Here is a 19,474-nt window from a genome sequence, read left to right as displayed (position 1 = left end):
AAAGGATCAACAAGGTCATCTATGTGCGGAACCACTAGAGATGGGTGAGATCCTAAATTAATATTTCGCATCGGTATTTACGGTTGAGAAAGGCATGGATGTTAGGGAACTTGGGGAAATAAATAGTGATGTCTTGAGGCGTGTACATATTACAGAGAGGGAGGTGCTGGAAGTCTTAACGCGCATCAAGGTAGATAAATCTCCAGGACCTGATGAAATGTATCCCAGGACGTTATGGGAGATTAGGGAGGAAATTGCGGGTCCCCTAGCAGAGATATTTGAATCATCGACAGCTACAGGTGAGGTGCCTGAAGATTGGAGGGTAGCAAATGTTGTGCCTTTGTTTAAGAAGGGCGGCAGGGAAAAGCCTGGGAACTACAGACCAGTGAGCCTGACATCTGTAGTGGGTAAGTTGTTAGAGGGTATTCTGAGAGACAGGATCTACGGGCATTTGGAGAGGCAGGGACTGATTAGGAACAGTCAGCATGGTTTTGTGAGAGGAAAATCATGTCTCACAAATTTGATTGAGTTTTTTGAAGGGGTAACCAAGAAGATAGATGAGGGCTGTGCAGTAGACGTGGTCTACATGGACTTTAGCAAAGCCTTTGACAAGGTACCGCATGGTAGGTTGTTCCATAAGGTTAGATCTCACGGGATCCAAGGTGAGGTAGCCAATTGGATACAAAATTGGATGGACGGCAGAAGACAGAGGGTGGTTGCAGAGGGTTGTTTTTCAAACTGGAGGCCTGTAACCAGCGGTGTGCCTCAGGGATCGGTGCTGGGTCCGCTGTTATTTGTTATTTATATTAATGATTTGGATGAGAATTTAGGAGGCCTGGTTAGTAAGTTTGCAGATGACACCAAGATTGGTGGCATTGTGGACAGTGAAGAAGGTTATCTAGGATTGCAACGGGATCTTGATAAATTGGGCCAGTGGGCCGATGAATGGCAGATGGAGTTTAATTTAGATAAATGTGAGGTGATGCATTTTGGTAGATCAAATTGGGCCAGGACCTACTCCGTTAATGGTAGGGCGTTGGGGAGAGTTATAGAACAAAGAGATCTAGGAGTACAGGTTCATAGCTCCTTGAAAGTGGAGTTACAGGTGGATAGGGTGGTGAAGAAGGCATTCAGCATGCTTGGTTTCATTGGTCAGAACATCGAATACAGGAGTTGGGATGTCTTGTTGAAGTTGTACGAGACATTAGTTAGGCCACACTTGGAATACTGTGCACAGTTCTGGTCACCCTATTATAGAAAGGATATTATTAAATTAGAAAGAGTGCAGAAAAGATTTACTAGGATGCTACCGGGACTTGATGGTTTGACTAATAGGGAGAGGTTGGATAGGCTGAGACTTTTTTCCCTGGAGAGTAGGAGGTTAAGGGGTGATCTTATAGAAGTCTATAAAATAATGAGGGGCATAGATAAGGTCGATAGTCAAAATCTTTCCCCAAAGGTAGGGGAGTCTATAACGAGGGGGCATAGATTTAAGGTGAGAGGGGAGAGATACAAAAGGGTCCAGAGGGGCAATTTTTTCACTCAAAGGGTGGTGAGTGTCTGGAACGAGCTGCCAGAGGCAGTAGTAGAGGCGGGTACAATTTTGTCTTTTAAAAAGCATTTGGACAGTTACATGGGTAAGATGGGTATAGAGGGATATGGGCCAAGTGCAGGCAATTGGGACTAGCTTAGTGGTATAAACTGGGCGACATGGACATGTTGGGCCGAAGGGCCTGTTTCCATGTTGTAAACTTCTATGATTCTATGATTCTAGCACATTATTGTGGTTCTCACATCGAGCTGAAGAGTGAGGCAGAGAACAGATTTTAAAATCGCTGTGAAATCAAATTGTGGAAGTGGGCAAGGCCGAGTCAGTTTTTCATTGTATTTTCCACATCCAATATTACAGATAAATGAAAGTGAAACTTTGCAAGGCAGCAATAACATCCTTATCGGGGAACTGAACACCAGTCTTCCAGGTGATAGGCGGGGATACTCAGCACTATGGGAACAAGGAATTGGTCAAAATGGGGTTTTCTTTACCTGTAAAGATATACAAAAAATACATTTGTTTCTTTTGCAAATGGCAGCTGCATAAATCAATAAATCGCAGTATCTGTGGAGAGATACTCGCTTTACCGGGGCGTCATTGTGCACTTTGATTGATACTTCACGTTATTCACATCTGACACTCGCAACACCTCTGGGCGGCAATCAGGACTTTGTTGATTTGAGCAGAGTTCAGTGAGCAATGCAAAATTCATCCACCGTGGCTTCGGATTGGACCGAGGCCCAAGACTTCTGATTGAATATTGGGAAGGAACCAACACATCAAACGGTAAATGCAATAATGGCGCGGATGGGATACAAAACCATGCGTGCAGAGCACAATGGATAAACAGACCATCACCTCAACCATTCGGTCACCTCGTCGCATGAACATTGCTCAGAAAGCCCATTTATTTTATTCGTTCAATGGAAAATCCTGGATTCAAAGGTCAAAAAGCAAGAAAACCACATTTCAATTACCAGATAGCAGATTCTGAACAAATTAGCATCAGATGGTAGTGTGGCCGAGCGGTCTAAGGTGCTGGATTAAGGCTCCAGTCTCTTCGGGGGCGTGGGTTCGAATCCCACCACTGCCAGAATGCAAAGTGCATGTTTTTTTAACCAGATTACCAAACATCCTTCTTTTCCAAGCAGTACCGTGCGCGACATTGCTGTTATTCGGGCACGACTGCCCCACCTGATGTCCGTTGCCGTGATCCTATCGTGGTTCATTCTCTGCGTTATGATCGCAGGAACTTCGGCTCGAATACGAGTTACAATACTGTTTCATTTACTCTTTCATCCTTTGCCACATTTGCTCATAGAATGCAGCAAGAAATCAATCTTTAGCACATGAAAGAAATATTTTTTGTTGCTGGCGGAAACCTATTTGTTCTGTCAAATCCCAGCACTCTCACATGCCTGTACTTGATGTTCCACAGTTCAAACCCACCTGTTCTCCCAGATTTTTCTTCCTTCCACAATCAATAGGCCGCCTTTACTTTCCTCCTTCCATTTCATGGGCACATCCTGAGGCATTGCCGACTCTAGCATTCACTTTTACAATTTAACGCCTTTAAGTTTGCTCTGCTCCGACCGCTGTTTCTATTGGGCACATGTCCCATTCACACCAATGTTCATTTGTGCCTTGAAACCATTTCAATCTGCGTGACCGCTCGACAGACAAACACGACGAAAGCAGGGCCGGTCTCTGGAAAGACAGCCGCCCGATTGTTCACGAAATTTACTTGGGGAATCTTGTGATCCAGGGGATGGTAACTGAAGAACTGGTTTTTGTTTTGATGCTTGTTGGCTCTTTTCTCTCAGCAGTTGAGTTGCGTGAGTGACGGGCAGCGCGACAGAGCTGCGAATGGTGGTTGATAGGTTAACATTTGGCAAGTTGAGGCGGTGCGTTAATATCCGATGAGAGATACTCGCTTTACCGGGGCGTCATTGTGCACTTTGATTGATACTTCACGTTATTCACATCTTACACTCGCAACACCTACGGGCGCCAATCAGGACTTTGCTGATTTGAGCAGAGTTCAGCGAGCAATGCAAAATTCATCCACCGTGGCTTCGAATTGGACCAAGACCCAGGACTTCTGGATGAATATAATGAAGGAACCAACACATCAAACGGTAAATGCAATAATGGCGCGGATGGGATAAAAACCATGCGTGGAGAGAGAGGTCGAGAGTGAGCATGTGGCGGTGCGTGGCGTTGAGCGTGGATCTCAGGAAGCGGCGGGAGCAGTGGTTGGAGGAACGCTGAATATCATGGAGATATCTGGAATCATGGGTGGATCCGAAACATGAAGGGTGGGATTTAAGTTGGAATCCACGTGGAATAAGTCGGAGCCGGACACAGTTGCTGAGGAAGGAGATGTGTCTGTGAAAGTGAGTTTCAGTAGAAACCTGATCAAACACTCTCTCTTCAGCAGCACCGACTCTCTCTACTTCAGAGCTGTCCTGGTCCGCAGTTCCATTTCATCCTTCGCCTCATCCGGCGCTTCAGCGAAAACTTTTTTCTTCCTTTCAGGTGTCAAGGACCGCAAGTTTCAACAACTCTTAGATACCAACACCTCTCCCGATCCTTCTTCCCCTTCACGTTCCTCTGACCCCATCCCTCCCTCCAATCTCTTTGTCGTGTTTTCACCATTTCCTCTGACCTTCCCCTCTCTGACCCCGAACGTCAGTCCTCAGTAAAAGCCTCAGTTTCATCCCCTTATGCCCCCACCTCAATGGGTTTCGAGCTGGTCACGATGCTGAGCTCTTCTTCCGTCGCCTTCACCTCCGCGCCCATTTCTTTGTCCAGGAATCTTCCCCCCGCACAGCGGACCCTGTCTCCCATCTTCAGAATTCCCGTTCCACCTGGACCCCTCCCTCTATCCTCTTACCCTCTCTTGATCTTTTCATTGTGAACTGCCAGCGTGACATCGGCCGTCTCAATTTCTTTACTCCCCTCACTCACTCTAACCTCCCTCCCTCTGAACTCGCAGCACTCCGTTCTCTCGAGTCCGACCCTGACATTGTCATTAAACCTGCTGACAAGGGCGGCTCTGTTGTTGTTGTGAGGTGAGTAGACCTCTACCTTGCGGAGGCTGAACGCCAACTCTCCGACATCCTCCTACCTTCCCCAGGACCGTGATCCCACCACCCAACATCAATCCATAGTTTCGCAGACCATCACAGATCTCATCTCCTGTGGAGAACTTCTCCCCACGGCCTCCAACCTCATAGTCCCCCAAGCCCGCTTCTACCTCCTTCCCAAGATCCAAAAACTGGACTGTCCCAGGAGATCCATCGTCTCAACCTGTTCTTGCCCCGCGGAACAATTTTTTCTTCCTATTTCGACTCTACTTTCTCTCCGTCGTCCAGTTTATTCCGATCTCTATCCGCAACTCATCCGATGCCTTCCGCCACTTGAACAATTTCCAGTTCCCCGGCCCGAACCCTCTCCTTTTCACCCAGGACGTCCAGTCCGTCTACACCTCCATCCCCCAACAGGACGGCCTGCGGGCCCCCTGCCTCTTCCATGAACGAAGGTCCAACCAATCCCCATCCTCCACCACCCTCCTCTGCCTGGCTGAACTTGTGGGATACGTGGAACATTCTTTGTTCCAGTCCTACTCAGGTCCCCTCCCTCACCTCTTTTTCCGGTACATTGATGACTGTATCGATGTCACTTCCTGCTCTCGCCCCAGTCAAGTTTGCTTCCAATTTTCACCCTTCCCCTCGCCTTCACACGGTCCATCTCCGAACCTTCCCTTCCCTTCCTCTTTCTCCATTTCCGGGGATAGGCTGTCAACCAAAATCTATTATAAGTCCACCGACCCGCACAGCTACTTTGATTACACTTCCTCCCACTCCGCTTCCTGTCAGGCCCCTGTTCCCTTCTCCCAGTTTCTCCATCTCCGTTGTGTCTGTTCTGGCGATGCCACCTTGCGCACCAGTATTTCCGATATGTCTTCCCTTTTTCTCAACCTAGGGTTCCCCTCCACTGTCGTTGACTGGGCCCTCGACTGTGTCCATCCGATTTCCTTCACTTCTGCCCTTTCCCATTCCACTCCCTCCCAGTACCACGGTAGGTCCCCCTTGTCCTTACCTTCCACCCCACCAGCCTCCACATTCAATGTATGATCCTCCGCCATTTCCACCACGTCCAAGCGCGATGCCACCACCAAAAACACCTTCCCATCCCCTCCACTTTCAGCATTCGGAAGGGACCACTCCCTCCACGACACCCCGGTCCACTCTTCCATCACCCCCAACACCCGATCTCCTCCCCACGGCACCTTCCTATGCGAGTGCAGGAGATGCAACACCTGCCCTTTCACCTCCTCCCTTCCCACCTTCCAGGGTCCCAAACATTCCTTCCAGGTGAAACAGCAATTTATTTGTAATCGCTTTGCTGAACACCTCCGCCCAGTCCACAAGCGTGACCCTGAGCTTCCGGTCGCTTGCCATTTTAATTCCCCGTCCCAATCCCACTCTGACCTCTCTGTCCTCGGCCTCCGACTCCGTTCCAATGAAGCTCAACATAAGCTCGAGAAACAGCACCTCATCTTTCGATCAGGCTCTTTACAACCTTCTGAACTCAACATTAATTTCAATAACTTCAGATCATAAACACTGATCACATTTTTTTCGGAGATCAAGTGCTGATTGTGGTTCTAATGTTGCCATTTACAGCTCCTCTAGACCCATCTTTTGTTTCTTCACTTGTCCCATTACCACCCTCCTTGCCTTGCACCATCATCCCTTTTGTTATTTAATCACTCCTGCCCTCCACCCTATCAGAGACCTTCCCTTTTGTTCTTTCCTCCCCTCCCCTTCCTCCCCCATCCCTTTTCCTGACTCTGTACTTGCTTAAAAACTGTTTAATCTTCAACCTTTTCCAATTCTGACAAAGGATTATCGACCTGAAACGTTAACTCTGTTTCTCTCTCCACAGACGCTGCCTGACTTGGTGATTATTTACAGCATTTTCAGTTTTTATTTCAGATTTCCAGCATCCGCAGTATTTTGCTTCCAATATCTCCTTCTGTGGCTCGGTGTCACATTTTGTTTAAAAAAATCTCCTGTGAAGCGCCTTGGGACGTTTTGCTACGTTAAAGGCACTATTTAAATAGTTCAGGCAGAAACTCAGCCACAAAAGTGTGGCGCCGTGATCGTATAGTGGTTAGTACTCTGCGTTGTGGCCGCAGCAACCTCGGTTCGAATCCGAGTCACGGCATAGTGTGCGCTGCTTCTTTTGTTCTCTCCCGCGCTTGCGAATATAATGCAATAATATATCAATATTTAACACATGAGAAAAACATTTTTTGTTGTGTCGAAAACCTATTTATTCCATCAAATCCCACCTCTCTCACATGCCTGTACTTGATGTTCCACAGTTCAAACCCGCCTCTTCTCCCAGCTTTTTCTTCCTTCCACAGTCAATAGGCCGCCTTTCCTTTCCTCCTTCCATTTCATGCGGCATTGCCGACTCTAACATTCACTTTCACGATCTCACTCCTTTAATTTTGCTCTGCTCCGACCGCTGTTTCTATTGGGCACATGTCCCATTCGCACCAATGTTCATTTGTACCTTGAAACCAGTCGATACATTTTGATCTGCGTGACCGCTCGACAGACAAACACGACGAAAGCAGGGCTGGTCTCTGGAAAGACAGCCGCCCGATTGTACACGCAATTTACTTGGGGAATCTTGTGATCCAGGGGATGGTAACTGAAGAACTGGTTTTTGTTTTGATGCTTTTTCGCTCTTTTCTCTCAGCAGTTGAGGTGCGTGAGTAACGGGCAGCGCTGCAGAGCTGCGAATGGCGGTTGAAAGGTTCACATTTGGCAAGTTGGGGCGGTGCTGTAAGATCGGAAGTGTTCCGCCTTGATCTTAATAGTTCTGTTGAAGCGTGCGATTGAATCAAATTGCGGATAAATGTAAAGAGCGCCTGTGGGGAAAAAGGAGCGATTACAGGCCATGAGCGAAAGGTCTTTCAAATTCTCGTGGGGCAGGACGCTGTGTGCGGAAACGGCAGATTTTAAAGCGCGTGTGTCGGAAAGTAAAGTGCGATCTTGTGTGTGAGAAGAGCACAAGAAAGTTGTGCTTGAAGCTGCGCCCTTGAGGCAAGTTGCAGGTTGTCAGGAAAACTGCGATAGTGAAAGCTCAAAAATAAACCCAGAAACTGCTGGCAACACTCAGCAGGTCAGGTAGTATCTGTGGGGAGATACTCAAGTATTTATCCAATTCTCCTTTTAAAGTTACGATTGAATCGAGCTCCACCATCCTTTAAGGCAGTGCGTTCCAGATCATAACAATTCGCTGTGTAAAAAAATCTCCTTATTTCCCTTCTAGTTCTTTTGCCAATTATCTTAAATCTGCGTCCGTTGGTTGCCGACCCTCCCGCCAGTGGGTGAAGTTTCTCCTTATTCACTCGATCAAAACCCCTCTTAATTTTGAACACGTGGATTACTTCTACCCTTAACCTTCATTGCTCGAAGCAGAACAATCCCAGGTTCTCGAGTCTCTCCACACAACTAAACCCCATCCCTGGTATAATTCTGGGAAATCTCCTCTCCATCCTCTCCAAGACCTTGACCTCCTTAATAAGTTATAGTGCCCAGAATTGGACACAATACTTCAGATGAGGCCTGAACAATGATTTATAAACGTTTAACATAACTTCCTTGCTCTTGTGCTCTATTTCTCTATTATTAAGCCAAGGAACCGGATGCTGTTTCAACGGTTTCACAAACTTGTGCTGCCACATTCAAAGATGTTGATGAAAACTGTCGAAACTTAACACTATACAAATGCATTAACACCCAAACAAGTAGTACAAGGAGAAACTTTATTGAACCCCAACTTGTATACAAGTGGATGTGCACCTCAAACAATGGTTGAGGGTGCAACTTCGCCGAGTCAATGAAACAGCTCATGTTTATACAATTCATGAGGCAACGCCCACCTGTTACAGAATATGGGCGTACACGTACATTCTTTATTTGCTCAGGTAGTTGGTCAATCAAGTAGTGAGCCAGCCCCCGAACATCCATAGCCATCACGTAGGCCTGAGCAGATTTCAGCTACTTTCTTTCTCTCTACATTCCTGTTCCTTGTTATAAGTAAGACTGGAGACAGTCTCAAGGCTTCATGGCCATTCATCAACTCTATTATTATTATATTCTGTCCTTATCTCAAGGAAGGCCAGGCTGTGCTAGGCCTAATTATCAACATACCAAGGCTCAAACGCAATTACACAATTGTGCTTACTTTGTGTTTGTGGCTAATCCTATCATGTGAGTTAATAAAGAGTTAATATGGTCACGTATCCCTTCATGCACTTCCACAAAATTACCAGTAACACATTGGGTGAGAACGGATAACACAGCACGGGCCGGGATGGCGGAGAGAGACAGAGACACGTGTTGTGATACGTAACTTTTTATAAACAGCAGTTTATTTCACTCCGTGTCCAGAACAGTGTGATCTCCCCTGTATTCAGACAGAGTGCAATGTATTGAATTGTCTCTTGGATCACACGGGGTGGTCGACGGGGGTCTGTGTGCGGAGGGTTCGGGGGGTGAGATCTGATTCCCGCCCTCTTCTAGATTGAAAGGAGAAAAGAATGAATGAGAGAGAGAAGCGATGTGGGAGAAGGGATGATGGAAGAATTTGTCCATGAACCTGATTTAAGTTGCCCAAAAACAAGATAATATTAAGATATCATCAGCAGAACATTAATACAAGCTGTAAAACAAAAGCTAAATACTGCAGATGCTGGAAATCTGAAGTAAAAACAGAAAATGCTGGAAATACTCAGCAGGTCAGGCAGCATCTGTGGAGAGAGTTCTGATGAAAGGTCATCGGCCTGAAAGGATGTTTCTCTCTCCACAGATGCTGCCTGACCTGCTGAGTGTTTCCCGCATTTTCTGTTTTTATTATTAACATAACCTGAGCTCTGTCGTGCGTTTGTTGGTCGATTCACTGATAAAACTGGGAATTGAGGGGAAGCTGGTTCATGGCGAACCCCAGCTCTGAATCCCCCCGGCAGACAGTTCAAGGAATGTTTAATATAAATGAGATTCAACGACAGTCTCAGAAAATCTCTCCTTGATGGTCGGTCTCATTCTCCCGAAGTGAGGAATGAGCGGGAGGGGCAATTCCACCCGGGGTTATATTTTATTCCAAGAGGATGACCCAAAGACCAGTTTGATGTGGGGCTGAAATAGCTCAGTTGGGAGAGCGTTAGACTGAAGATCTAAAGGTCCCTCACTCGATCTTGGGTTTTGGCAGTTTTGGGTTATTTTGTTTCTTCTTCTTTGGGCCGATTCTCAAACATTTATTTGCACTGACATTTTTACCCGACACTGAACGGTTGGGGATGGAATAGAGAGACATCAAGGATGTCTGTATTTAGCTTTTATTTCTCTATTTCCTTCTGCCTTTCTCTCTGGTTTTTGTCTCTCTCGGTGCCCGATGAACATTTGATTTGATGCATTTGTCCTAAACTGATGCCTTTTCCACATCTCAGGGCGGTCAGACACGCTCTGTCTGTCTGTTACTGCTTGTGACCATTAACGGGAACAGGCCGCGAGTTAAACATTTATCAGCAAACCGCCAGAGAGATAACACAGCGGGAATAAAACACATTGCCTCACATTGTTAGACACCGAGTGACACAGATTGTAATGTGTGTCAGTAAACAGACCCGGAAAACAGAGTCCGAGAAAGGAAAGAAATAGAGAGATAGAAAAGAGTGATAAAAAGAAAGAAAACCCTTTCTCCACCCCAACAACAACAACTTGCATTTATATCGCGCCTTTAACGGAGTAAAACGTCCCAAGGCGCTTCACAGGAGCGATTATCAAACAAAATGTGACACGGAGCCACATAAGGAGATATTGGGACAGGTGAGGTCGGTTTTAAGTGTCTTAAGGGAGGAGAGAGAGGTAGAGAGGCGGGGAGGTTCAGGGAGGGAAATCCAGAGCTTTGGGCCCAGTCGGTTGAAGGCACGGCCGCCAATTGTGGAGCGATGAAAATCGTGGATGCGCAAGAGGCCTGAATTGGAGGAGCTCAGAGATCTAGGAGGGTTGTAGGGGTGGAGGAGGTTACAGAGATAGGGAGGGGCGAGGTCATGGAGGGATTTGAAGACGAGGAGGAGAATTTAAAATTTGAGATGTTGGTGGACTGGGAACCAATGTAGGTCAGCGAGCAGAGGGGTTCTCCTCCTGAACGGTGGTTTGAATGTTTGGGGGGCGGGGCTGTGATAAATATCTCGATTTAAAATAATGATCCCACTTTTCAACTACCCCGAATTATTACAATGCTGACCTGGAACAATCTAGAACATACCGCAAAACAGGACATTAAGATCAATGGTCACTTTAGCAAGGAGTTTAAAAGATTCTTCTAAGAAGGAGAAGGCTCAAGAAACGGACTGTGACCATTTCATGACGGCCGATTTATTTGTGTCCAGGGACAGGGATGAGACACATGAAATGTTTCACACATTTCAAATCTCCGCGGTCAGACTGCCGATTGTTTATTGATCAGGAAGATGGCTGGTAATAATCTGAGACCCAGTGAAGAGGTGAGAACAGAGCAGCAGGGAATGATCCCAGAACAATAGGAGCCAGCAGCTCACCGTCTGGTCCCTGTGTCAGGGACAATACACAACACCTCAGCTCCAGACCAGGAACAGAGAGCTGCTGTTAACGTGGCCCAGCCCTCGCAAACTGCTGGAACTGTGGGATGGAAATCAGACTTTGGGTCGCGGAGGCTGCTTTAGGGGCTCAGTGGCTCATCGAAAGAATAATTTCTATTAAAGAGCAGGGCTCTGCTCCATCACAGACTGATACTGTATAGTACATGGCAGAGTAAAGCTCCCTCTACATTGTGCCATCAAACACTGCGGGGGCAGGTGCATCAAGGGTTAGATCAAGATCAAATCTCCGTCCACACAGTCACAGAGGATGTCATTTGTGACTTTGACAAGGGCCGTTTCAGTACTGTGGCAGGAGTGGAAACCTGATTGGAGGGATTCAAACATGGTATTGTGGGAAAGATGGACATGGATTTGGGAGGCGACAACACTTTGAAGAGGAAAGGGAGGTGGGAGATGGGGTGGTAGTTTGCAAGGACACAGGGGTCAAGGGTGGGTCTTTTATGAAGGAGGGTGATGATGGAAGATTTGATCGGGAGGTGGACCGTACCTGAGGAGAGGAGACCATTAACAATGTCAGCTGACATGGGGCCAGGAAGGGAGGTTGGGTGGTCAGCAGTTTGGGGTCGAGGGAGCAGGAGGAGGGTCTCATGGTCAAGAGAGCTCAGAGAGGGCATGAGGGGAGATCGGAGATTAACTTGGTGGGCTCGGGGAAGGGAGGGGAGCTGCAGAGGCAGCTGAATGAATGGTCTCAATCTTAGTCACACCCCCCATGACTGTCTTTCAATTTACCTAAAATCTTTCTCTTCTGGTTATTAACCCTTCCATCACTGGAAACAATTTCTCCTTAAATACTCTGTCAATACCTTTCATAATTGTGAATACCTCCTTTGAATCGTCCGTTAACTTTCCGGTTGTAGTCTCAGTGCCCTTCTTGCTAGTGGGTGTTTCAGTTCCCATATGGTCTATCGGTGAGGATTCCTGGTTTTCACCCAGGCGGCCCGGGTTCGACTCCCGGTGTGGGAATTGTCAACTTTTAGTCCCAACCTCCCAATTTGCCTGCAGTCCGGACTCTGGCTGCTTCTGAATTCGCACCACAATCACACTGAGAAATGAGGCAAACCACAGCACTTGAAGGGACAGTGCACCAAAAACCCAGTCCCACAAGCTGAAGGGAAGCAAGCAACAATATCCCGACAGGTCACTCAGCAGCTCATGGCCAAGTGTCTGACTGCAGTCCTTTTATTATTTACTGTAAAACCCGAGTCTGAGTGAAACACGCACAGAACAATCTGGAAACACTCAGCGGGTCGGGCCCCATCTGCGGAGAGAACGGACCAATTAACTGAGAGTCTCAATGAGACAAGGAAAGAGACACGGCCCACTGTGAGAAACAAGGAACTTGCATTTGTATAGCACCTTTCACATCCTCAGGACATCCCAACGCACTTCACTAGAAGTTCAGTCACTATCGTTTTATAAGAGAACGTAGCAGCCAAGTTGTGTACAGCAAGATCCCACAAACAGTGATGCTATATTGAGCAGACCTCCTGTTTGTTGGGTGCTGATGGTTGGGGAAAGAATATTGGCCAGGACACCGGGAGAACTCCCTGCTCTTCACAAATTACCAGTTAACACCTCATTCAAAGGACAGCACCTCTCACGATGCAGCTCCCTCTCAGAACGACACAGTCAGTCTGGATCATGTGTCCCAGTCCTGGAACGGGAGCTGGAACCCACACCCTTCTAAACACCAGCCTGACTCCCTGGGGTTACTCTCACCCTTGGCTAGTCATGAAACAGACTGTGCCACTCCCAGAGTAACTGATGACCACAGCCTCAGCCCTGGGTCCCGGTCTTCACCATAACCGCAGCCTGTCACCGCTCATAGAAAGTGGCGTGGGATCCCTGAGTTCATTCTGTGATGTGCATTGGGGGAGTGGGACTACATGGATTGATCTTGCATAGAGCCGGTAAGGACTCGATGGGCCAAATGGCCTCCTTCCGTGCTGTAACCTTTCTATGATTCTTTGATTCGATGTGGATGGAGAGGGATACAAGGATGTGATCAGAGATGGCCTTATCCATGATTGACACGATCGTGAGTAGAGAGGCCACGTGATTGCAAGGTCGAGGGGGCGGCCATGAATATGGGTCGGGGAGTTTCTATGCGGGGAGAGATTAAGGCAAGATAAAGAATCACATAATAGACTTGTTGGCAAAATTGAAGCCCATGGGATTAAACGGACAATGGCAGCGTGGATACAAAACTGGCTAAGTGGCAGAAAACAGAAAGTAGTGGTGAACGGTTGTTTTTCAGACTGGAGGCAAGGATACAGTGGTGTCCCCCAGGGCTCGGTATTAGGACCACTGCTCGTTTTGATATATACTAATGACCGGGACTTGAGAGTACAGGGTATAATTTCAAAGTTTGCAGATGGCACGAAACTCAGAAATGTAATAAACAATGTTGAGGATAGTAACAGACTTCAGGAGGACATAGACAGACTGGTGAAATGGGCAGAAACATGGCAGATGAAATTTAATGCAGAGAATTGTGAAGTGATACATTTTGGTAGGAAGAATGAGGAGAGGTAATATAAACTAAATGGGACAATTTTAAATGGAGTGGGGGAATAGAGAGACCTGGGGGTGTAGTTACACAAATCTTTGAAGGTGGCAGGACAAGTTGAGAAGGCTGTTAAGAAAGCAAATGGGGCCCTTGGCTTTATTAATTGAGGCATAGAATACAAAAGCAAGGAATTGATACTAAACCTTGATAAAACACTGGTTAGACCTCAGCTGGAGTATTGTGTTCAATTCAGGACACCAAACTTTAGGAAGGATGTCAAGGCCTTAGAGAGGGTGCAGAAGAGATTTACGAGAATGGTGCCAGGAATGAGGGACTTCAGTTATGTGGAGAGACTGGAGAAACTGGGGCTGTTCTCCTGAGAGCACAGAACGTAAAGGGGAGATTTGATAGAGGTGTTCAAAATTGTGAAGGGTTTTCATAGAGTAAAGAAGGAGAAACTTTCCAGTTGTGGAAGGGCAGTTACAACACGGGTTAGATAGAGAGCAAAGCTCCCTCGACACTGTCAAATCAAACACTCCCAGGGAGGGTACAACACGGGTTAGATATACAGTAATGCTTCCTCTACTGTGCAGTTTAGATCCCGCCCCAGATTTCAGATAAAAGGTTGGTTTCCTGGACACTCTGCTGGTGTCTCTCTGGATCTCTGTGCTCAATTACACCGCTCTCTACCTCCCTCTGCTGGTGTCTCTCTGCATCTCTGCACCTCGTTACACCGCTCTCTACCTCCCTCTGCTGGTGTCTCTCTGTGCTCAGTTACACCGCTCTCTCCCTCCCTCTGCTGGTGTCTCTCTGTATCTCTGTACTCAGTTACACCGCTCTCTACCTCCCTCTGCTGGTGTCTCTCTGTATCTCTGAACTCAGTGACACCGCTCTCTACCTCCCTCTGCTGGTGTCTCTCTGTATCTCTGTACTCAGTGACACCGCTCACTGTCTCCATCTTTTTTTCTTTTCTTTTTTTTTTCCTTTCTTTCGAATGAAACTTATGAAATAGGACAATGGAAGTGATTGAATGAAAGGAGGATTCTAAAGACATTGAGTTTTTTTTCTGAAAGACATCCAATCGTATCACAACAGCGACTCATTGAATTGGAGTCAGGTGACTGCAGTGTATAAAAGGTGCTGGTTGATGGGTAAAGTGATAGTTGAGTTCTTTGGTATCATGGGGGATTTAGTGGTGAGAGGTTAATCACTGTGGTACTGACAATGAGCAGAGCAGAGCCAGCCAGCCTGAGGAGAGGAGAAGGAGACGAGAGGAACCATCAACAGGAAAGGAGGGAGAAGGAGAACACCATCACCATCAACATCAGCTGTGAGGGGTGTGCTGCTGCGGGTTCGGCCGTCAACACAGAGGGAGGAAGAGGAGGTCGGCGCCGTGAGGTGTGGACGGCTGGAGGTAGGGGGAGGAAGAAGACCATAAAAGGACAGGGGGTTTCCCCCCCAAGTGTCTGGCCCGGGACAGCTGGAGCTGCCTGGGTGAAGTTACTTTTCTTTTGTTTCCATCCTTGGAGGACTGAGCCGAGGCAGCTTCGGCTGTCTAGGGGAAGACATCTCCTCCCCACTGCCCACCAGAAGGAAGAAGGTGCAGCCCCGCCCCTCTTCGACCCACTTCAGCGGCAGCCCACCCCTGCGGACTCTCTCCTTTCTTTGGGCGCCATCCCTCCCTCACTTGCTCTCCTGCTCTTGTGAGCTATACCTCTTAAGGCATAAACATCGGACAAAGGAGCCCCTCTCCCAAATTAATATTGGCAGACGTGGGAGAGGCGGTTATCCCGACGTCCATTAAGGCCGTCTCCATCCATCGGCCTGAGACTATGGCGTCACCATCTTCGCCGGTGCCGGGACCCAGCAGGACGTATGCGGGAGTTGCCGCGGCGGCCGCTCCTGCTGTTTCTGCCGCTCCTGCTGGGCCGGCGCCGTTTCGCCTCTTGACGAGGAAGAATGGGGTCAAGGCCTACGCCCACCCCAACATGACCATTGAGGCCTGCGTGAAGGCCATGGCCGAGGTTGTCGGCCCCTCGGCCATCGTTGCGGCCTCCAAGGTCTACGGGAAGGCTGTTGTCTTTTTGAGGTCCGAGCGGGCGGTGTCCCTGGCCCTGAGCAAGGGGCTCACGGTGGGCGGGACTTTCCTGCCGGTGGACCCGCTGGAGGCCACCGCGCAGCGGGTTGTCATCTCCAACGTCCCGCCCTTCCTTCCGGATGAGCTCCTCCTCCCCCACCTGCGTCAACTGGGGGAGGTGAGGTCGGGGATAACGCCGCTGACGCTCGGCCTCAAGGATAACAGCCTCCGGCATGTTTACTCCTTCCGTCGCCAAGCCTTTATTACACTGGCACGGGAGGAGGTGACGGAGGGGGGCTTTAACGCCCTCCATGACGGGACAGCCTACCGTGTCTTCTGGACGGCGGAGGGTGGGCGGTGCCATGCCTGTAAGGAGGTGGGGCACCTAAAGAAGAACTGCCCCGCCTCCCAGGCCGCCAAACAAGCTACGGCGGCCAAGGCTGGCGCCGCCACCGCTCCTCCCCCTAACCCCGCCCCCGCGTCGGGAGAGTCAACTGCGCGGGCGGAGGTTGCCGACGAGGCCTCCGCCGGGGGGGGGGGAAGGAGGGCACCCTCGGCCGCGAAAAGCGCTGAAGAAGACGAGGCACCAGGAGGCTGGTCCCCGGGACGTTAACGGGTCTAGCCAGCCCAAGGCCGTGGTCGTGACCGCGGCTGATCAACATCTCGCGGTCGCGACAGAGCCCGGGCTGGCGGGTAGTCAGGAGGGAGCGGAGGTGGGGGCCCCAGCAGACATGGGGCTCCCCCTCCCTCCGCGACCCTCCGGCAAGAAGAAAAGGCGCCACTCCCTGGAAGCGGGGGGGAAACCTGCTAAGGGACGGCCCCCCGTGGATGGGGAGTTGGCGCCACTCGCGGATCCTGCGGCCCCACCCGTTACATCTAAACAGCGGCGGGGGTCTTCTGCCTCTCGGGGGGAGGAGATCGTGCCCGTGCCGCCCGGGGGGGATGGAGAGACCCTGCTGATAGGGGGGGTCGCGGATCCGCCCATAGACATACGTACCCCGTTCACCGGGTCGGGCGTCCTGGGTGCCGGGGTGGGCGAGGCCGAAGAGGCCGGGTTCGTCTGCCCTCGGCTCGACCTCTCCCAGGACCTGCTCGACCTGGTGGCGGGGTTTAATAAAAACATCTCACGGGCCGGGTCGGTCGGTGGCGACGTGGGTGGGGTGACCCCCTCCTCCCAGTATCTGGGCACGGAGCCGGGGGAGGTGGGAGAACTGGAGTACACGTTCTCCCCGGTTTCCCCGGGTTCCCCCTATATCCGGGTGCCTGTTTTTCACCGCCCGGAGGATGGGGAGGGTCCCCGCCCGGCACCGCCCTCTGACCCAGAGCCCCCGGTGGAGCCCGGGGGGGACTCCTCTGCCGACGATCCGGGGGGTGGGATCGTGACAGAGGCGGGGCCGGCCGGCGCGGCCGTCTCGTTCTCCGCACCCTGTGCGGGGAGTGGGTCGGCCGCGAGCGACGATGACCCGGAGGAGGACGGGGACTCGGTGGTGGGCACTGGGGAGGATTTGGAGTTCGCCACCAGTGAGGTGGTGGACGCCCTCGTGCCCGACACCGAGTCTCACCTCATCCCCGTTGAGGAGCTCCGGGATTTTGTGTCCGTTTGGAGCCATCGTCGCGATGGCGTCCGGCTGGCCCTCGACCGTTGGTCGGAGCCGGCGCAGTTAATCTGCTCGGTCCTGGCCGCCGTCGCGTCCGTGGCCGCGGAGGAGGGCGGCGGCAGGGTCGGGCTGCGTCGGCTCAGATCCCTCCTCACCGGGCTCTTGAGGGAGTGGCGGTCGACTAGCGGCCCCGCTCCCTCCGCGCGTTAGGTTTAAGTAGGTTGCGCTGTGCTCTTGCCATGGAGATAACCATAGCCAGCCTCAACATCAACGGCGGCAGAGACGCCCGCCGTAGATTTGACAAGTTCTCGGTCCTGCGGGACGGGAAGTATGCGGTGTGCTTTCTGCAGGAAACCCACACCGTTCCGGGAGACGAGGCCACGTGGATCCTGGAATGGGGAGGGGGGGTCTACTTGAGTCACCTCGCCAGCGTTTCGAGCGGGGTGGCCATCTTGTTGGCCCCGACTTTTCAGCCGGAGATCTTGGGGGTCAAGGAGCCGGTGCCGGGCCGCTTGCTCCACGTAGCCCTTCGCCACGGGGACGTGCCGCTTCACCTGGTGAACGTGTACGCCCCCTGGTCCGAGGGCGAGCAAGTGAGCTTCTTTGAGGAAGTGTCTACTTACCTGAACTCCGTCGACGCCGGCGAGTGCATTATCCTCGGGGGGGATTTTAACCGTACCCTCGAGGCGAGGGACCGCTCCGGTCCCGCGCGTGCCCGAACGGCGACGGAGAAGTTGAGGGACCTGGTCGGGTCCTTCGACTTGGTGGACGTCTGGCGGAATCTCCATCCCGACTCCGGCCAGTTCACCTTTGTGAGGGCCGGAGGGGGGAGCACCAGAATCGACCGCCTGTACGTTTCGCGGGCGTACGCCTCCTGCGTCCCGTCGGCCTCCATCCGGCCGGTGTCGTGCTCGGACCACCAACTGGTGTGGATGGAGCTCGCTCTGCTCCGCGCCCGGTCGGGGTCCGCGTACTGGCACTTTAACAACCGGCTGCTGGAGGACGCGCGGTTCCGGGACTCGTTCCGTCTGTTCTGGAGCGACTGGAGAGGGAAGCGGGGAGGCTTCTCCTCCTTGAGGCTATGGTGGGACGTGGGCAAGGCTCACGTCCGCCTCTTCTGTCAAGAGTACGCGAGGGGGTCGACTAAGAGGCGGGAGTCCGAGGTCAGGCGGTTGGAGCAGGAGGTGCTTGGCCTGGAGTCCCGTCTCGGTCAGGCCGCCGAGGATCCGGCCCTGCGGCAGGTGTACGAGGAGAGGAAGGACGCTCTGAGGGACCTGCAACTGGTCGGGTCCCGAGGAGCGTACGTGAGGTCGCGGCTCCAGCTCCTGCGGGACCTGGACCGCGGCTCTCCCTTCTTCTACTCGCTGGAAAAGCAGCGGGGGGCTCGTAAGCAGCTCCTTACGCTGCTGGCCGACGACGGGTCCCTCGTCTCGGACCCGGAGGGAGTCAGGGCCCGGGCTCGATCTTTCTACGAGGCTCTGTTCTCTCCGGATCCGTCCAGCGAGGAGGCGCGCAGAGTTTTGTGGGAGGACTTGCCGAAGGTCGGCCCGGAGGACCCCGACAGTATGGACGCTCCCCTCAGTTTGGCGGAGCTGACCGGCGCCCTCCACCAGCTCTCCAGGGGCAAGTCCCCGGGGCTGGACGGGCTGACCGTGGAGTTCCTCAGGGCCTTCTGGGACGTCCTGGGGGGCGACTACGCGCGGGTCCTGGGGGAATGTCTGGCGACCGGGGAGATGCCCCTTTCGTGGCGCAGGGCGGTCGTGGTCCTGCTGCCTAAGAAGGGGGATCTCCGCAACCTTAAAAACTGGCGCCCGGTCTCCCTCCTCAGCACGGATTATAAGGTCTTTGCCAAGGCGATGTCTGCTCGCCTGGGCACCGTGCTGGCCCACATGATCCACCCCGACCAGTCCTACACGGTCCCGGGCCGGAAGATCCACGATAACATCCATCTGGTCCGGGACCTGATCCACCATTCCCAGAGGGCTGGTCTGTCGGTCGCCTTCCTTTCCTT

The 19,474-nt window shown here is 51.3% G+C and overlaps 3 non-coding genes across 3 annotated transcripts; all 3 read left to right on the top strand.

The window, feature by feature from the left end:
* Positions 1-2,563: 2,563 nt before the first annotated feature.
* On the top strand, positions 2,564-2,645 carry trnal-aag (transfer RNA leucine (anticodon AAG)). Its single transcript has one exon. It is a non-coding gene; the product is annotated as a tRNA-Leu (tRNA).
* Positions 2,646-6,715: 4,070 nt separating this feature from the next.
* On the top strand, positions 6,716-6,787 carry trnah-gug (transfer RNA histidin (anticodon GUG)). The gene has a single exon. It is a non-coding gene; the product is annotated as a tRNA-His (tRNA).
* Positions 6,788-12,170: 5,383 nt separating this feature from the next.
* On the top strand, positions 12,171-12,242 carry trnae-uuc (transfer RNA glutamic acid (anticodon UUC)). Its single transcript has one exon. It is a non-coding gene; the product is annotated as a tRNA-Glu (tRNA).
* The last annotated feature ends 7,232 nt before the right edge of the window (positions 12,243-19,474 follow it).

Source organism: Heptranchias perlo, chromosome 35 (assembly GCF_035084215.1).
Source record: "Heptranchias perlo isolate sHepPer1 chromosome 35, sHepPer1.hap1, whole genome shotgun sequence".
Lineage (NCBI taxonomy): Eukaryota > Metazoa > Chordata > Chondrichthyes > Hexanchiformes > Hexanchidae > Heptranchias > Heptranchias perlo.
This window is presented reverse-complemented; position numbering and strand designations above follow the sequence as displayed.